Source organism: Engystomops pustulosus, chromosome 9 (genome assembly GCF_040894005.1).
Source record: "Engystomops pustulosus chromosome 9, aEngPut4.maternal, whole genome shotgun sequence".
Taxonomy (NCBI): Eukaryota; Metazoa; Chordata; class Amphibia; order Anura; family Leptodactylidae; genus Engystomops; species Engystomops pustulosus.
The window spans coordinates 112,635,693-112,654,222 of NC_092419.1; the positions used below are offsets into that span (position 1 = coordinate 112,635,693).

At 52.6% G+C, this 18,530-nt stretch overlaps 1 protein-coding gene across 2 annotated transcripts in view; it reads left to right on the forward strand.

Annotated features, from left to right (window-relative positions):
• Positions 1–18,530, forward strand: part of OLFM1 (olfactomedin 1) — a 94,654-nt gene that overhangs the window by 31,081 nt on the left and 45,043 nt on the right. The gene's annotated exons all lie outside the window — the stretch shown is intronic.

Here is an 18,530-nt window from a genome sequence, read left to right on the forward strand (position 1 = left end):
TATGTGCAGGGTCCTGTGTACTATGAGCAGGGTCCTGTGTACTATGTGCAGTGTGTACTATGTGCAGGGGTCCTGTGTACTATGTGCGGTGTCCTGTGTGTCCAGATCTAGGATTTTTGGTGCACGTTCTTCATGAATCTGCCCCCCCCCCTGCACTGCTAGGGGGGCACAGGGGGCACCACCTGTTTTAGTGCACCTCTAACTTTGGGCAGATTTCTGTTGTACTCTTCATGATGAATGTGGCAGAATCTCCGCCTCATGAAGGATTTTGTGGCTCTTCTTGAGTATATGAAGCAGTTTCATGTTCTTTTCAGTGTAAACTAAGACAAAAAACTGCAAACACTGTAATAAATGTGAGCATTGTGTAATCCGGAGCCTCCCATGGAGAGACAGTGAGTATCTGATACAACAGAACTTAGTATCGGGTCCGTTTGGGTGCAGTTCCAGAGGTGCGTCCTGCAGGGGTTCTGGTTCGCCCCTCTACACCGGATCTTCTCCAGATTTTTTAGGATTCGGGGCTGTTGTAGGGAATTATTTTGGATTGGGTTGAGGTCTGGAGACTGGAGAGGTTACTCCAGGACCCTGAGATGGTTCTGATGGAGCCGCTCCTTAGTGGTCCTGACTGTGTGTTTCGGGTCTTTGTCCTGCTGGAAGACCCAACCACAACCCATTTTCAACACTCTAAGGGAAAGAGATTGTTGGCCCCATCCATTGTCTCTCTATACGGTGCAGCCGTCCTGTCCCCCCCCCCCCCGGGACTGATGTGTGGACCCCCGTGTCACATTTGGAGCGATATTCTTGGGGTTATTCCTCCTCCTTCTTCTTCCCCTCAGCACAGCGAGAGGAGAGGATACAGAAAGTTCTATTTAGGTCTCCTCTGACCCCCGGAGCTTCTCCTCAGCCTCTGGATCATCCAGGTGGTTATTGGGCCCTACATGCGCTGGGGTGAGCACCTTGTGTGTCCTACAAGACTATAGTCCACGATGTTCTAGTGTCTTACTCATAGTAATCTATGAGATGTGGTCCCCGCTCTTTTCAAGTCAGTGACCAGGTCCTCACATGTTCTGGGCTTCAGGCCTTGGCAAGGTCCTCCCATCTAGTCCTTGGGTGACCAGGTCCTCCTGTGTAGTTCTGGGTGTCAGGTCAGTGACCGGGTCCTCCTGTGTAGCTCTGGGTGTCAGGTCAGTGACCGGGTCCTCCTGTGTAGTTCTGGGTGTCAGGTCAGTGACCAGGTCCTCCTGTGTAGTTCTGGGTGTCAGGTCAGTGACCGGGTCCTCCTGTGTAGTTCTGGGTGTCAGGTCAGTGACCAGGTCCTCCTGTGTAGCTCTGGGTGTCAGGTCAGTGACCGGGTCCTCCTGTGTAGTTCTGGGTGTCAGGTCAGTGACCGGGTCCTCCTGTGTAGCTCTGGGTGTCAGGTCAGTGACCGGGTCCTCCTGTGTAGTTCTGGGTGTCAGGTCAGTGACCAGGTCCTCCTGTGTAGTTCTGGGTGTCAGGTCAGTGACCGGGTCCTCCTGTGTAGTTCTGGGTGTCAGGTCAGTGACCGGTCCTCCTGTGTAGTTCTGGGTGTCAGGTCAGTGACCAGGTCCTCCTGTGTAGTTCTGGGTGTCAGGTCAGTGACCGGGTCCTCCTGTGTAGTTCTGGGTGTCAGGTCAGTGACCAGGTCCTCCTGTGTAGTTCTGGGTGTCAGGTCAGTGACCGGGTCCTCCTGTGTAGTTCTGGGTGTCAGGTCAGTGACCAGGTCCTCCTGTGTAGTTCTGGGTGTCAGGTCAGTGACCAGGTTCTCCTGTGTAGCTCTGGGTGTCAGGTCAGTGACCGGGTCCTCCTGTGTAGTTCTGGGTGTCAGGTCAGTGACCGGGTCCTCCTGTGTAGTTCTGGGTGTCAGATCAGTGACCAGGTCCTCCTGTGTAGCTCTGGGTGTCAGGTCAGTGACCGGGTCCTCCTGTGTAGTTCTGGGTGTCAGGTCAGTGACCGGGTCCTCCTGTGTAGTTCTGGGTGTCAGATCAGTGACCAGGTCCTCCTGTGTAGTTCTGGGTGTCAGGTCAGTGACCGGGTCCTCCTGTGTAGTTCTGGGTGTCAGGTCAGTGACCAGGTCCTCCTGTGTAGTTCTGGGTGTCAGATCAGTGACCAGGTCCTCCTGTGTAGCTCTGGGTGTCAGGTCAGTGACCGGGTCCTCCTGTGTAGTTCTGGGTGTCAGGTCAGTGACCGGGTCCTCCTGTGTAGTTCTGGGTGTCAGGTCAGTGACCAGGTCCTCCTGTGTAGTTCTGGGTGTCAGGTCAGTGACCAGGTCCTCCTGTGTAGTTCTGGGTGTCAGGTCAGTGACCGGGTCCTCCTGTGTAGTTCTGGGTGTCAGGTCAGTGACCAGGTCCTCCTGTGTAGTTCTGGGTGTCAGGTCAGTGACCGGGTCCTCCTGTGTAGTTCTGGGTGTCAGGTCAGTGACCGGGTCCTCCTGTGTAGTTCTGGGTGTCAGGTCAGTGACCAGGTCCTCCTGTGTAGCTCTGGGTGTCAGGTCAGTGACCGGGTCCTCCTGTGTAGCTCTGGGTGTCAGGTCAGTGACCAGGTCCTCCTGTGTAGTTCTGGGTGTTTGGTCAGTGACCGGGTCCTCCTGTGTAGCTCTGGGTGTCAGGTCAGTGACCAGGTCCTCCTGTGTAGTTCTGGGTGTCAGGTCAGTGACCGGGTCCTCCTGTGTAGTTCTGGGTGTCAGGTCAGTGACCGGGTCCTCCTGTGTAGTTCTGGGTGTCAGGTCAGTGACCAGGTCCTCCTGTGTAGCTCTGGGTGTCAGGTCAGTGACCGGGTCCTCCTGTGTAGTTCTGGGTGTCAGGTCAGTGACCGGGTCCTCCTGTGTAGTTCTGGGTGTCAGGTCAGTGACCAGGTTCTCCTGTGTAGTTCTGGGTGTCAGGTCAGTGACCGGGTCCTCCTGTGTAGTTCTGGGTGTCAGGTCAGTGACCAGGTTCTCCTGTGTAGTTCTGGGTGTCAGGTCAGTGACCAGGTCCTCCTGTGTAGTTCTGGGTGTCAGGTCAGTGACCAGGTTCTCCTGTGTAGCTCTGGGTGTCAGGTCAGTGACCAGGTTCTCCTGTGTAGCTCTGGGTGTCAGGTCAGTGACCGGGTCCTCCTGTGTAGTTCTGGGTGTCAGGTCAGTGACCGGGTCCTCCTGTGTAGTTCTGGGTGTCAGGTCAGTGACCAGGTCCTCCTGTGTAGTTCTGGGTGTCAGGTCAGTGACCGGGTCCTCCTGTGTAGTTCTGGGTGTCAGGTCAGTGACCGGGTCCTCCTGTGTAGTTCTGGGTGTTTGGTCAGTGACCGGGTCCTCCTGTGTAGTTCTGGGTGACAGGTCAGTGACCAGGTCCTCCTGTGTAGTTCTGGGTGTCAGGTCAGTGACCGGGTCCTCCTGTGTAGCTCTGGGTGTCAGGTCAGTGACCGGGTCCTCCTGTGTAGTTCTGGGTGTCAGGTCAGTGACCGGGTCCTCCTGTGTAGTTCTGGGTGTCAGGTCAGTGACCGGGTCCTCCTGTGTAGTTCTGGGTGTCAGGTCAGTGACCGGGTCCTCCTGTGTAGTTCTGGGTGTCAGGTCAGTGACCGGGTCCTCCTGTGTAGCTCTGGGTGTCAGGTCAGTGACCGGGTCCTCCTGTGTAGCTCTGGGTGTCAGGTCAGTGACCGGGTCCTCCTGTGTAGCTCTGGGTGTCAGGTCAGTGACCGGGTCCTCCTGTGTAGTTCTGGGTGTCAGGTCAGTGACCGGGTCCTCCTGTGTAGTTCTGGGTGTCAGGTCAGTGACCGGGTCCTCCTGTGTAGTTCTGGGTGTCAGGTCAGTGACCGGGTCCTCCTGTGTAGTTCTGGGTGTCAGGTCAGTGACCGGGTCCTCCTGTGTAGTTCTGGGTGTCAGGTCAGTGACCGGGTCCTCCTGTGTAGCTCTGGGTGTCAGGTCAGTGACCGGGTCCTCCTGTGTAGCTCTGGGTGTCAGGTCAGTGACCGGGTCCTCCTGTGTAGTTCTGGGTGTCAGGTCAGTGACCGGGTCCTCCTGTGTAGTTCTGGGTGTCAGGTCAGTGACCAGGTCCTCCTGTGTAGTTCTGGGTGTCAGGTCAGTGACTGGGTCCTCCTGTGTAGTTCTGGGTGTCAGGTCAGTGACCGGGTCCTCCTGTGTAGTTCTGGGTGACAGGTCAGTGACCGGGTCCTCCTGTGTAGCTCTGGGTGTCAGGTCAGTGACCGGGTCCTCCTGTGTAGTTCTGGGTGTCAGGTCAGTGACCGGGTCCTCCTGTGTAGTTCTGGGGTTCTGGACACAGCACAGTACTACTACTCCTATCCTGTATATATGGTGACAGCACAGTACTACTACTACTACTATCCTGTATATATGGGCACAGCACAGTACTACTACTCCTATCCTGTATATATGGTGACAGCACAGTACTACTACTACTCCTATCCTGTATACATGTGCACAGCACAGTACTACTACTCCTATCCTGTATATATGGACACTGCACAGTACTACTACTCCTATCCTGTGTATATGGACACTGCACAGTACTACTACTCCTATCCTGTATATATGGGCACAGCACAGTACTACTACTCCTATCCTGTGTATATGGGCACAGCACAGTACTACTACTCCTATCCTGTATATATGGACACTGCACAGTACTACTACTCCTATCCTGTGTATATGGACACTGCACAGTACTACTACTCCTATCCTGTATATATGGGCACAGCACAGTACTACTACTCCTATCCTGTGTATATGGGCACAGCACAGTACTACTACTCCTATCCTGTATATATGGGCACAGTACAGTACTACTACTCCTATCCTGTATATATGGGCACAGTACAGTACTACTACTCCTATCCTGTATATATGGACACAGCACAGTACTACTACTCCTATCCTGTGTATATGGACACTGCACAGTACTACTACTCCTATCCTGTATATATGGGCACAGCACAGTACTACTACTCCTATCCTGTATATATGGGCACAGTACTACTACTCCAATCCTGTATACATGGGCAGTGCTCAGTACTACTACTCCTATCCTGTGTATATGGACACAGCACAGTACTACTACTCCTATCCTGTATATGTTCTCCTGTATGGATGTAACGTTGATATTGTAGATTGATGATGTGATGGAATAAAAGAGTCGCCCACAAACGGGTCAGCGCTGCACTTTCCTATGTGAGATGCTGTGGAGTCTTCATAGATGGCCGCTCTGTAAAGTGCCCAGGCAGGAGTGGGTCGTCCCCCACCATCAGCGCCAGCGTTCTCAGAAGCACTCAGCCGGCAGGACCAAGCGCACCAGACCCCACTAATATTTAATGCTAAGTGCAGGGTCCTGAAATATTCATCATGTACAGCACTAAAAGGACCGGCGTCTATTACCGTGCTGGAGCAGCTGATAACAGAGAGCAATATCCCCCTGCACAGTCTCCTCTTCCCGGGGTGTAATGGCTGATAACAGAGAGTAATAGATTGTATCCCCCCCTGTACAGTCTCCTCTCCCCGGGGTGTAATGGCTGATAACAGAGAGTAATAGATTGTATCCCCCCCCTGTACAGTCTCCTCTCCCCGGGATGTAATGGCTGATAACAGAGAGTAATAGATTGTATCCCCCTGTACAGTCTCCTCTCCCTGGGATGTAATGGCTGATAACAGAGAGTAATAGATTGTATCCCCCCCTGTACAGTCTCCTCTCCCCGGGCTGATAACAGAGAGTAATAGATTGTATCCCCCCCCTGTACAGTCTCCTCTCCCCGGGATGTAATGGCTGATAACAGAGAGTAATAGATTGTATCCTCCCTGTACAGTCTCCTCTCCCCGGGATGTAATGGCTGATAACAGAGAGTAATAGATTGTATCCCCCCTGTACAGTCTCCTCTCCCTGGGATGTAATGGCTGATAACAGAGAGTAATAGATTGTATCCCCCCCCTGTACAGTCTCCTCTCCCCGGGATGTAATGGCTGATAACAGAGAGTAATAGATTGTATCCCCCTGTACAGTCTCCTCTCCCCGGGATGTAATGGCTGATAACAGAGAGTAATAGATTGCATCCCCCCTGTACAGTCTCCTCTCCCCGGGATGTAGTGGCTGATAACAGAGAGTAATAGATTGTATCCCCCCTGTACAGTCTCCTCTCCCCGGGATGTAATGGCTGATAACAGAGAGTAATAGATTGTATCCCCCTGTACAGTCTCCTCTCCCCGGGGTGTAATGGCTGATAACAGAGAGTAATAGATTGTATCCCCCCCTGTACAGTCTCCTCTCCCCGGGATGTAATGGCTGATAACAGAGAGTAATAGATTGTATCCCCCCCTGTACAGTCTCCTCTCCCCAGGATGTAATGGCTGATAACAGAGAGTAATAGATTGTATCCCCCCCTGTACAGTCTCCTCTCCCCGGGGTGTAATGGCTGATACCAGAGAGTAATAGATTGTATCCCCCCTGTACAGTCTCCTCTCCCCGGGATGTAATGGCTGATAACAGAGAGTAATAGATTGTATCCCCCCTGCACAGTCTCCTCCCCCCGGGATGTAATGGCTGATAACAGAGAGTAATAGATTGTATCCCCCCCCTGTACAGTCTCCTCTCCCCGGGATGTAATGGCTGATAACAGAGAGTAATAGATTGTATCCTCCCTGTACAGTCTCCTCTCCCCGGGATGTAATGGCTGATAACAGAGAGTAATAGATTGTATCCCCCTGTACAGTCTCCTCTCCCTGGGATGTAATGGCTGATAACAGAGAGTAATAGATTGTATCCCCCCCCTGTACAGTCTCCTCTCCCCGGGATGTAATGGCTGATAACAGAGAGTAATAGATTGTATCCCCCTGTACAGTCTCCTCTCCCCGGGATGTAATGGCTGATAACAGAGAGTAATAGATTGCATCCCCCCTGTACAGTCTCCTCTCCCCGGGATGTAGTGGCTGATAACAGAGAGTAATAGATTGTATCCCCCCTGTACAGTCTCCTCTCCCCGGGATGTAATGGCTGATAACAGAGAGTAATAGATTGTATCCCCCTGTACAGTCTCCTCTCCCCGGGGTGTAATGGCTGATAACAGAGAGTAATAGATTGTATCCCCCCCTGTACAGTCTCCTCTCCCCGGGATGTAATGGCTGATAACAGAGAGTAATAGATTGTATCCCCCCCTGTACAGTCTCCTCTCCCCAGGATGTAATGGCTGATAACAGAGAGTAATAGATTGTATCCCCCCCTGTACAGTCTCCTCTCCCCGGGGTGTAATGGCTGATACCAGAGAGTAATAGATTGTATCCCCCCTGTACAGTCTCCTCTCCCCGGGATGTAATGGCTGATACCAGAGAGTAATAGATAGTATCCCCCCCTGTACAGTCTCCTCTCCCCGGGATGTAATGGCTGATAACAGAGAGTAATAGATTGTATCCCCCCTGTACAGTCTCCTCTCCCCGGGATGTAATGGCTGATAACAGAGAGTAATAGATTGTATCCCCCCTGTACAGTCTCCTCTCCCCGGGGTGTAATGGCTGATAACAGAGAGTAATAGATTGTATCCCCCCCTGTACAGTCTCCTCTCCCCGGGATGTAATGGCTGATAACAGAGAGTAATAGATTGTATCCCCCTGTACAGTCTCCTCTCCCCGGGATGTAATGGCTGATAACAGAGAGTAATAGATTGTATCCCCCCCCCCTGTACAGTCTCCTCTCCCCGGGATGTAATGGCTGATAACAGAGAGTAATAGATTGTATCCCCCCCCCCTATACAGTCTCCTCTCCCCGGGATGTAATGGCTGATAACAGAGAGTAATAGATTGTATCCCCCCCTGTACAGTCTCCTCTCCCCGGGGTGTAATGGCTGATAACAGAGAGTAATAGATTGTATCCCCCTGTACAGTCTCCTCTCCCCGGGGTGTAATGGCTGATAACAGAGAGTAATAGATTGTATCCCCCTGTACAGTCTCCTCTCCCCGGGATGTAATGGCTGATAACAGAGAGTAATAGATTGTATCCCCCTGTACAGTCTCCTCTCCCCGGGGTGTAATGGCTGATAACAGAGAGTAATAGATTGTATCCCCCCTGTACAGTCTCCTCTCCCCGGGGTGTAATGGCTGATAACAGAGAGTAATAGATTGTATCCCCCCCTGTACAGTCTCCTCTCCCCGGGGTGTAATGGCTGATAACAGAGAGTAATAGATTGTATCCCCCCTGTACAGTCTCCTCTCCCCGGGATGTAATGGCTGATAACAGAGAGTAATAGATTGTATCCCCCCTGTACAGTCTCCTCTCCCCGGGATGTAATGGCTGATAACAGAGAGTAATAGATTGTATCCCCCCCCCCTGTACAGTCTCCTCTCCCCGGGATGTAATGGCTGATAACAGAGAGTAATAGATTGTATCCCCCCTGTACAGTCTCCTCTCCCCGGGATGTAATGGCTGATAACAGAGAGTAATAGATTGTATCCCCCCTGTACAGTCTCCTCTCCCCGGGATGTAGTGGCTGATAACAGAGAGTAATAGATTGTGTCCCCCCTGCACAGTCTCCTCTCCCCGGGATGTAATGGCTGATAACAGAGAGTAATAGATTGTATCCCCCCCTGTACAGTCTCCTCTCCCCGGGATGTAATGGCTGATAACAGAGAGTAATAGATTGTATCCCCCCCTGTACAGTCTCCTCTCCCCGGGATGTAATGGCTGATAACAGAGAGTAATAGATTGTATCCTCCCTGTACAGTCTCCTCTCCCCGGGGTGTAATGGCTGATAACAGAGAGTAATAGATTGTATCCCCCCTGTACAGTCTCCTCTCCCCGGGATGTAATGGCTGATAACAGAGAGTAATAGAGTGTATCCCCCCCTGTACAGTCTCCTCTCCCCGGGATGTAATGGCTGATAACAGAGAGTAATAGATTGTATGCCCCTGTACAGTCTCCTCTCCCCGGGGTGTAATGGCTGATAACAGAGAGTAATAGATTGTATCCCCCTGTACAGTCTCCTCTCCCCAGGATGTAATGGCTGATAACAGAGAGTAATAGATTGTATCCCCCCTGTACAGTCTCCTCTCCCCGGGATGTAATGGCTGATAACAGAGAGTAATAGATTGTATCCCCCCTGTACAGTCTCCTCTCCCCGGGGTGTAATGGCTGATAACAGAGAGTAATAGATTGTATCCCTCCCCTGTACAGTCTCCTCTCCCCGGGATGTAATGGCTGATAACAGAGAGTAATAGAGTGTATCCCCCCCTGTACAGTCTCCTCTCCCCGGGATGTAATGGCTGATAACAGAGAGTAATAGATTGTATGCCCCTGTACAGTCTCCTCTCCCCGGGGTGTAATGGCTGATAACAGAGAGTAATAGATTGTATCCCCCTGTACAGTCTCCTCTCCCCAGGATGTAATGGCTGATAACAGAGAGTAATAGATTGTATCCCCCCTGTACAGTCTCCTCTCCCCGGGATGTAATGGCTGATAACAGAGAGTAATAGATTGTATCCCCCCTGTACAGTCTCCTCTCCCCGGGGTGTAATGGCTGATAACAGAGAGTAATAGATTGTATCCCCCCTGTACAGTCTCCTCTCCCCGGGGTGTAACGGCTGATAACAGAGAGTAATAGATTGTATCCCTCTGTACAGTCTCCTCTCCCCGGGGTGTAATGGCTGATAACAGAGAGTAATAGATTGTATCCCCCCTGTACAGTCTCCTCTCCCCAGGATGTAATGGCTGATAACAGGGAGTAATAGATTGTATCCCCCCTGTATAGTCTCCTCTCCCCGGGATGTAATGGCTGATAACAGAGAGTAATAGATTGTATCCCCCTGTACAGTCTCCTCTCCCCGGGGTGTAATGGCTGATAACAGAGAGTAATAGATTGTATCCCCCTGTACAGTCTCCTCTCCCCGGGGTGTAATGGCTGATATCAGAGAGTAATAGATTGTATCCCCCTGTACAGTCTCCTCTCCCCGGGATGTAATGGCTGATAACAGAGAGTAATAGATTGTATCCCCCCTGTACAGTCTCCTCTCCCCGGGATGTAATGGCTGATAACAGAGAGTAATAGATTGTATCCCCCCTGTACAGTCTCCTCTCCCCGGGGTGTAATGGCTGATAACAGAGAGTAATAGATTGTACCCCCCCTGTACAGTCTCCTCTCCCCGGGGTGTAATGGCTGATATCAGAGAGTAATAGATTGTATCCCCCTGTACAGTCTCCTCTCCCCGGGATGTAATGGCTGATAACAGAGAGTAATAGATTGTATCCCCCCTGTACAGTCTCCTCTCCCCGGGATGTAATGGCTGATAACAGAGAGTAATAGATTGTATCCCCCCCCCCCTGTACAGTCTCCTCTCCCCGGGATGTAATGGCTGATAATAGAGAGTAATAGATTGTATCCCCCCTGTACAGTCTCCTCTCCCCGGGATGTAATGGCTGATAACAGAGAGTAATAGATTGTATCCCCCCCCTGTACAGTCTCCTCTCCCCGGGGTGTAATGGCTGATAACAGAGAGTAATAGATTGTATCCCCCTGTACAGTCTCCTCTCCCCGGGATGTAATGGCTGATAAGAGAGTAATAGATTGTATCCCCTCCTGTACAGTCTCCTCTCCCCGGGGTGTAATGGCTGATAACAGAGAGTAATAGATTGTATCCCCCCCCCCTGTACAGTCTCCTCTCCCCGGGATGTAATGGCTGATAACAGAGAGTAATAGATTGTATCCCCCCCTGTACAGTCTCCTCTCCCCGGGATGTAATGGCTGATAACAGAGAGTAATAGATTGTATCCCCCCTGTACAGTCTCCTCTCCCCGGGATGTAATGGCTGATAACAGAGAGTAATAGATTGTATCCCCCCTGTACAGTCTCCTCTCCCCGGGGTGTAATGGCTGATAACAGAGAGTAATAGATTGTATCCCCCCTGTACAGTCTCCTCTCCCCGGGGTGTAATGGCTGATAACAGAGAGTAATAGATTGTATCCCCCTGTACAGTCTCCTCTCCCCGGGATGTAATGGCTGATAACAGAGAGTAATAGATTGTATCCCCCCCTGTACAGTCTCCTCTCCCTGGGGTGTAATGGCTGATAACAGAGAGTAATAGATTGTATCCCCCCCTGTACAGTCTCCTCTCCCCGGGATGTAATGGCTGATAACAGAGAGTAATAGATTGTATCCCCCCTGTACAGTCTCCTCTCCCCGGGATGTAATGGCTGATAACAGAGAGTAATAGATTGTATCCCCCCCTGTACAGTCTCCTCTCCCCGGGATGTAATGGCTGATAACAGAGAGTAATAGATTGTATCCCCCCTGTACAGTCTCCTCTCCCCGAGGTGTAATGGCTGATAACAGAGAGCAATAGATTGTATCCCCCCTGTACAGTCTCCTCTCCCCGGGATGTAATGGCTGATAACAGAGAGTAATAGATTGTATCCCCCCCTGTACAGTCTCCTCTCCCCGGAGTGTAATGGCTGATAACAGAGAGTAATAGATTGTATCCCCCCTGTACAGTCTCCTCTCCCCGGGGTGTAATGGCTGATAACAGAGAGTAATAGATTGTATCCCCCCTGTACAGTCTCCTCTCCCCGGGATGTAATGGCTGATAACAGAGAGTAATAGCTTGTATCCCCCCTGTACAGTCTCCTCTCCCCGGGGTGTAATGGCTGATAACAGAGAGTAATAGATTGTATCCCCCCCTGTACAGTCCCCTCTCCCTGGGATGTAATGGCTGATAACAGAGAGTAATAGATTGTGTCCCCCCTGTACAGTCCCCTCTCCCTGGGATGTAATGGCTGATAACAGAGAGTAATAGATTGTATCCCCCCCTGTACAGTCTCCTCTCCCCGGGGTGTAATGGCTGATAACAGAGAGTAATAGATTGTATCCCCCCCTGTACAGTCTCCTCTCCCCGGGGTGTAATGGCTGATAACAGAGAGTAATAGATTGTATCCCCCCTGTACAGTCTCCTCTCCCCGGGATGTAATGGCTGATAACAGAGAGTAATAGATTGTATCCCCCCTGTACAGTCTCCTCTCCCCGGGATGTAATGGCTGATAACAGAGAGTAATAGATTGTATCCCCCCCTGTACAGTCTCCTCTCCCCGGGGTGTAATGGCTGATAACAGAGAGTAATAGATTGTATCCCCCCCTGTACAGTCTCCTCTCCCCGGGATGTAATGGCTGATAACAGAGAGTAATAGATTGTATCCCCCCTGTACAGTCTCCTCTCCCCGGGGTGTAATGGCTGATAACAGAGAGTAATAGATTGTATCCCCCCTGTACAGTCTCCTCTCCCCGGGGTGTAATGGCTGATAACAGAGAGTAATAGATTGTATCCCCCCCTGTACAGTCTCCTCTCCCCGGGATGTAATGGCTGATAACAGAGAGTAATAGATTGTATCCCCCCTGTACAGTCTCCTCTCCCCGGGATGTAATGGCTGATAACAGAGAGTAATAGATTGTATCCCCCTGTACAGTCTCCTCTCCCCGGGGTGTAATGGCTGATAACAGAGAGTAATAGATTGTATCCCCCTGTACAGTCTCCTCTCCCCGGGATGTAATGGCTGATAACAGAGAGTAATAGATTGTATCCCCCCTGTACAGTCTCCTCTCCCCGGGATGTAATGGCTGATAACAGAGAGTAATAGATTGTATCCCCCCTGTACAGTCTCCTCTCCCCGGGGTGTAATGGCTGATAACAGAGAGTAATAGATTGTGTCCCCCCTGTACAGTCCCCTCTCCCTGGGATGTAATGGCTGATAACAGAGAGTAATAGATTGTGTCCTCCCTGTACAGTCTCCTCTCCCTGGGATGTAATGGCTGATAACAGAGAGTAATAGATTGTATCCCCCCTGTACAGTCCCCTCTCCCTGGGATGTAATGGCTGATAACAGAGAGTAATAGATTGTGTCCTCCCTGTACCTGGTGATGTGGAGCAGTAGTCACATTGTCAGTGTTGTGCTGCCCTCTACAGTCCGTCCACAATCTCTGCAGGCTGGATATCACATGAGAGGCAGCAGGGGGCAGCGTTGTCTCTATATTTATCTGCAGCCTGGGCTCAGAGTGTGGACGCTGGAGGATGGGAGTATTGTTTTCCACAATGACCTCGGTATGATGCTGCGGGGAGTAACGCGTGACCCCGGTCCTTAGTGCAGTAGTGGGGTGCTCCAGGGCGGGCCCGTAGTGCAGTAGTGGGGTGCTCCAGGGCGGGCCCGTAGTGCAGTAGTGGGGTGCTCCAGGGCGGGTCCTTAGTGCAGTAGTGGGGTGCTCCAGGGCGGGTCCTTAGTGCAGTAGTGGGGTGCTCCAGGGCGGGTCCTTAGTGCAGTAGTGGGGTGCTCCAGGGCGGGCCCGTAGTGCAGTAGTGGGGTGCTCCAGGGCGGGCCCGTAGTGCAGTAGTGGGGTGCTCCAGGGCGGGCCCGTAGTGCAGTAGTGGGGTGCTCCAGGGCGGGCCCTTAGTGCAGTAGTGGGGTGCTCCAGGGCGGGCCCTTAGTGCAGTAGTGGGGTGCTCCAGGGCGGGCCCTTAGTGCAGTAGTGGGGTGCTCCAGGGCGGGCCCTTAGTGCAGTAGTGGGGTGCTCCAGGGCGGGCCCTTAGTGCAGTAGTGGGGTGCTCCAGGGCGGGTCCTTAGTGAAGTAGTGGGGTGCTCCAGGGCGGGTCCTTAGTGCAGTAGTGGGGTGCTCCAGGGCGGGTCCTTAGTGCAGTAGCGGGGTGCTCCAGGGCGGGCCCTTAGTGCAGTAGTGGGTTGCGCCAGAGCGGGCCCTTAGTGCAGTAGTGGGTTGCGCCAGGGCGGGTCCTTAGTGTAGTAGTGGGGTGCTCCAGGGAGGGTCCTTAGTGCAGTAGCGGGGTGCACCAGGGCGGGCCCTTAGTGCAGTAGCGGGGTGCTCCAGGGCGGGTCCTTAGTGCAGTAGCGGGGTGCACCAGGGCGGGCCCTTAGTGCAGTATCGGGGTGCTCCAGGGCGGGCCCTTAGTGCAGTAGCGGGGTGCTCCAGGGCGGGCCCTTAGTGCAGTAGCGGGGTGCTCCAGGGCGGGTCCTTAGTGTAGTAGCGGGGTGCTCCAGGGCGGGTCCTTAGTGCAGTAGTGGGGTGCTCCAGGGCGGGCCCTTAGTGCAGTAGTGGGGTGCTCCAGGGCGGGTCCTTAGTGCAGTAGTGGGGTGCTCCAGGGCGGGTCCTTAGTGCAGTAGTGGGGTGCTCCAGGGCGGGCCCTTAGTGCAGCAGTGGGGTGCTCCAGGGCGGGCCCTTAGTGCAGTAGTGGGGTGCTCCAGGGCGGGCCCTCAGTACAGTAGTGGGGTGCTCCAGGGCGGGCCCTTAGTGCAGTAGTGGGGTGCTCCAGGGCGGGCCCTTAGTGCAGTAGTGGGTTGCGCCAGAGCGGGCCCTTAGTGCAGTAGTGGGGTGCTCCAGGGCGGGTCCTTAGTGCAGTAGCGGGGTGCTCCAGGGCGGGTCCTTAGTGCAGTAGCGGGGTGCTCCAGGGCGGGTCCTTAGTGCAGTAGCGGGGTGCTCCAGGGCGGGTCCTTAGTGCAGTAGCGGGGTGCTCCAGGGCGGGCCCTTAGTGCAGTAGCGGGTTGCGCCTGAGCGGGCCCTTAGTGCAGTAGTGGGTTGCGCCAGGGCGGGTCCTTAGTGCAGTAGCGGGGTGCTCCAGCGAGGGTCCTTAGTGCAGTAGCGGGGTGCACCAGGGCGGGCCCTTAGTGCAGTAGCGGGGTGCTCCAGGGCGGGCCCTTAGTGCAGTAGCGGGGTGCACCAGGGCGGGCCCTTAGTGCAGTAGCGGGGTGCTCCAGGGCGGGCCCTTAGTGCAGTAGCGGGGTGCTCCAGGGCGGGCCCTTAGTGCAGTAGCGGGGTGCTCCAGGGCGGGTCCTTAGTGCAGTAGCGGGGTGCTCCAGGGCGGGTCCTTAGTGCAGTAGCGGGGTGCTCCAGGGCGGGTCCTTAGTGCAGTAGCGGGGTGCTCCAGGGCGGGTCCTTAGTGCAGTAGTGGGGTGCTCCAGGGCGGGCCCTTAGTGCAGCAGTGCGGTGCTCCAGGGCGGGCCCTTAGTGCAGCAGTGGGGTGCTCCAGGGCGGGCCCTTAGTGCAGTAGTGGGGTGCTCCAAGGCGGGTCCTTAGTGCAGTAGTGGGGTGCTCCAGGGCGGGTCCTTAGTGCAGTAGCGGGGTGCACCAGGGCGGGCCCTTAGTGCAGTAGCGGGGTGCTCCAGGGCGGGCCCTTAGTGCAGTAGCGGGGTGCTCCAGGGCGGGCCCTTAGTGCAGTAGCGGGGTGCTCCAGGGCGGGTCCTTAGTGCAGTAGCGGGGTGCTCCAGGGCGGGTCCTTAGTGCAGTAGCGGGGTGCTCCAGGGCGGGTCCTTAGTGCAGTAGCGGGGTGCTCCAGGGCGGGTCCTTAGTGCAGTAGCGGGGTGCTCCAGGGCGGGTCCTTAGTGCAGTAGTGGGGTGCTCCAGGGTGGGCCCTTAGTGCAGCAGTGCGGTGCTCCAGGGCGGGCCCTTAGTGCAGCAGTGGGGTGCTCCAGGGCGGGCCCTTAGTGCAGTAGTGGGGTGCTCCAAGGCGGGTCCTTAGTGCAGTAGTGGGGTGCTCCAGGGCGGGTCCTTAGTGCAGTAGTGGGGTGCTCCAGGGCGGGCCCTTAGTGCAGCAGTGGGGTGCTCCAGGGCGGGCCCTTAGTGCAGTAGTGGGGTGCTCCAGGGCGGGCCCTTAGTGCAGTAGTGGGGTGCTCCAGGGCGGGCCCTTAGTGCAGTAGTGGGGTGCTCCAGGGCGGGCCCTTAGTGCAGTAGTGGGTTGCGCCAGAGCGGGCCCTTAGTGCAGTAGTGGGGTGCTCCAGGGCGGGTCCTTAGTGCAGTAGTGGGGTGCTCCAGGGCGGGCCCTTAGTGCAGTAGTGGGTTGCGCCAGAGCGGGCCCTTAGTGCAGTAGTGGGTTGCGCCAGGGCGGGTCCTTAGTGCAGTAGTGGGGTGCTCCAGGGCGGGCCCTTAGTGCAGCAGTGGGGTGCTCCAGGGCGGGCCCTTAGTGCAGTAGTGGGGTGCTCCAAGGCGGGTCCTTAGTGCAGTAGTGGGGTGCTCCAGGGCGGGTCCTTAGTGCAGTAGTGGGGGGCTCCAGGGCGGGTCCTTAGTGCAGTAGTGGGGTGCTCCAGGGCGGGCCCTTAGTGCAGTAGTGGGGTGCTCCAGGGCGGGCCCTTAGTGCAGTAGTGGGGTGCTCCAGGGCGGGCCCTTAGTGCAGTAGTGGGGTGCTCCAGGGCGGGCCCTTAGTGCAGTAGTGGGTTGCGCCAGAGCGGGCCCTTAGTGCAGTAGTGGGGTGCTCCAGGGCGGGTCCTTAGTGCAGTAGTGGGGTGCTCCAGGGCGGGCCCTTAGTGCAGTAGTGGGTTGCGCCAGAGCGGGCCCTTAGTGCAGTAGTGGGTTGCGCCAGGGCGGGCCCTTAGTGCAGTAGTGGGGTGCTCCAGGGCGGGCCCTTAGTGCAGTAGTGGGTTGCGCCAGAGCGGGCCCTTAGTGCAGTAGTGGGTTGCGCCAGGGCGGGTCCTTAGTGCAGTAGTGGGTTGCGCCAGGGCGGGTCCTTAGTGCAGTAGTGGGGTGCTCCAGGGCGGGTCCTTAGTGCAGTAGTGGGGTGCTCCAGGGCGGGTCCTTAGTGCAGTAGTGGGGTGCTCCAGGGTGGGTCCTTAGTGCAGTAGTATTAAAGGGGTGCAGTAAATCTAGTGGCAATGGGTCCCTGTGAGGGTCAAGACTGGGTCCTGCAGTACAGGGAAGCAGCACCAGATGGCGCCACTCCCCCGCTCTTCTCTGCTGTCATCTGTGTCGCTAATTGCCATGAATTGAGGTGCCGGTGCCTCCCCCCGCCGCTGGCCGCCCGAGGCGCTCTACCTGTGTAAGCACTTTCCCCAGGACTGATTTAAATATATTATGTTAATGGTCCTCATACCTGAGCGACTGTCAGATTTCTAATGTATTCCCTGCAGGGACCTGCGCATCGCCCTCCATCCATCACTGTCACGCCTTAACTCCTTCCTCGCCACATTGTGATGACCGCAGCCTCTCCGGCATTGCAGGACAAGTAATACAGATGTATACGGGGTATACAGGGGCGGCCCCTCCTCATGGCATCGGGCACCGGAGCCAGGGCAGGTGCTGGGGGCCACTAGGGGCCAAATGCCAGGAAAGAACCTGAATATCCGTCTGTTACTTTTGTCTCTGGGTCACATGTTGTTACAGTATACAGGACAATATATAATGTTACAGTATACAGGAGAATACACAGGAAATTATACAGGATTATATATAATATACAGTGTAATATACAGGATTATGTATAATATATAGGACAATATATGATATAATATATAGTACATTATACAGGATGGTATATAATATACAGGATGGTATACAGGATGGTATATAATATACAGTATACAGGATGGTATATAATATACAGTATACAGGATGGTATATAATGTACAGGATGGTATATAATATACAGTATACAGGATGGTATATAATGTACAGTATACAGGATGGTATATAATGTACAGTATACAGGATGGTATATAATGTACAGGATGGTATATAATATACAGTATACAGGATGGTATATAATGTACAGGATGGTATATAATATACAGGATGGTATATAATGTACATTATACAGGATGGTATATAATGTACAGGATGGTATATAATATACAGGATGGTATATAATGTACATTATACAGGATGGTATATAATGTACAGGATGGTATATAATGTACATTATACAGGATGGTATATAATGTACAGGATGGTATATAATATACAGGATGGTATATAATATACAGTATACAAGATGGTATATAATATACAGTATACAGGATGATATATTATGTACATTATACAGGATGGTATATAATGTACAGGATGGTATATAATGTACATTATACAGGATGGTATATAATGTACAGGATGGTATATAATATACAGGATGGTATATAATATACAGTATACAAGATGGTATATAATATACAGTATACAGGATGGTATATAATGTACAGTATACAGGATGGTATATAATGTACAGTATACAGGATGGTATATAATGTACAGGATGGTATATAATATACAGTATACAGGATGGTATATAATATACAGTATACAGGATGGTATATAATGTACAGTATACAGGATGGTATATAATGTACAGGATGGTATATAATGTACATTATACAGGATGGTATATAATGTACAGGATGGTATATAATATACAGGATGGTATATAATGTACATTATACAGGATGGTATATAATGTACAGGATGGTATATAATGTACATTATACAGGATGGTATATAATGTACAGGATGGTATATAATATACAGGATGGTATATAATATACAGTATACAAGATGGTATATAATATACAGTATACAGGATGATATATTATGTACATTATACAGGATGGTATATAATGTACAGGATGGTATATAATGTACATTATACAGGATGGTATATAATGTACAGGATGGTATATAATATACAGGATGGTATATAATATACAGTATACAAGATGGTATATAATATACAGTATACAGGATGGTATATAATGTACAGTATACAGGATGGTATATAATGTACAGTATACAGGATGGTATATAATGTA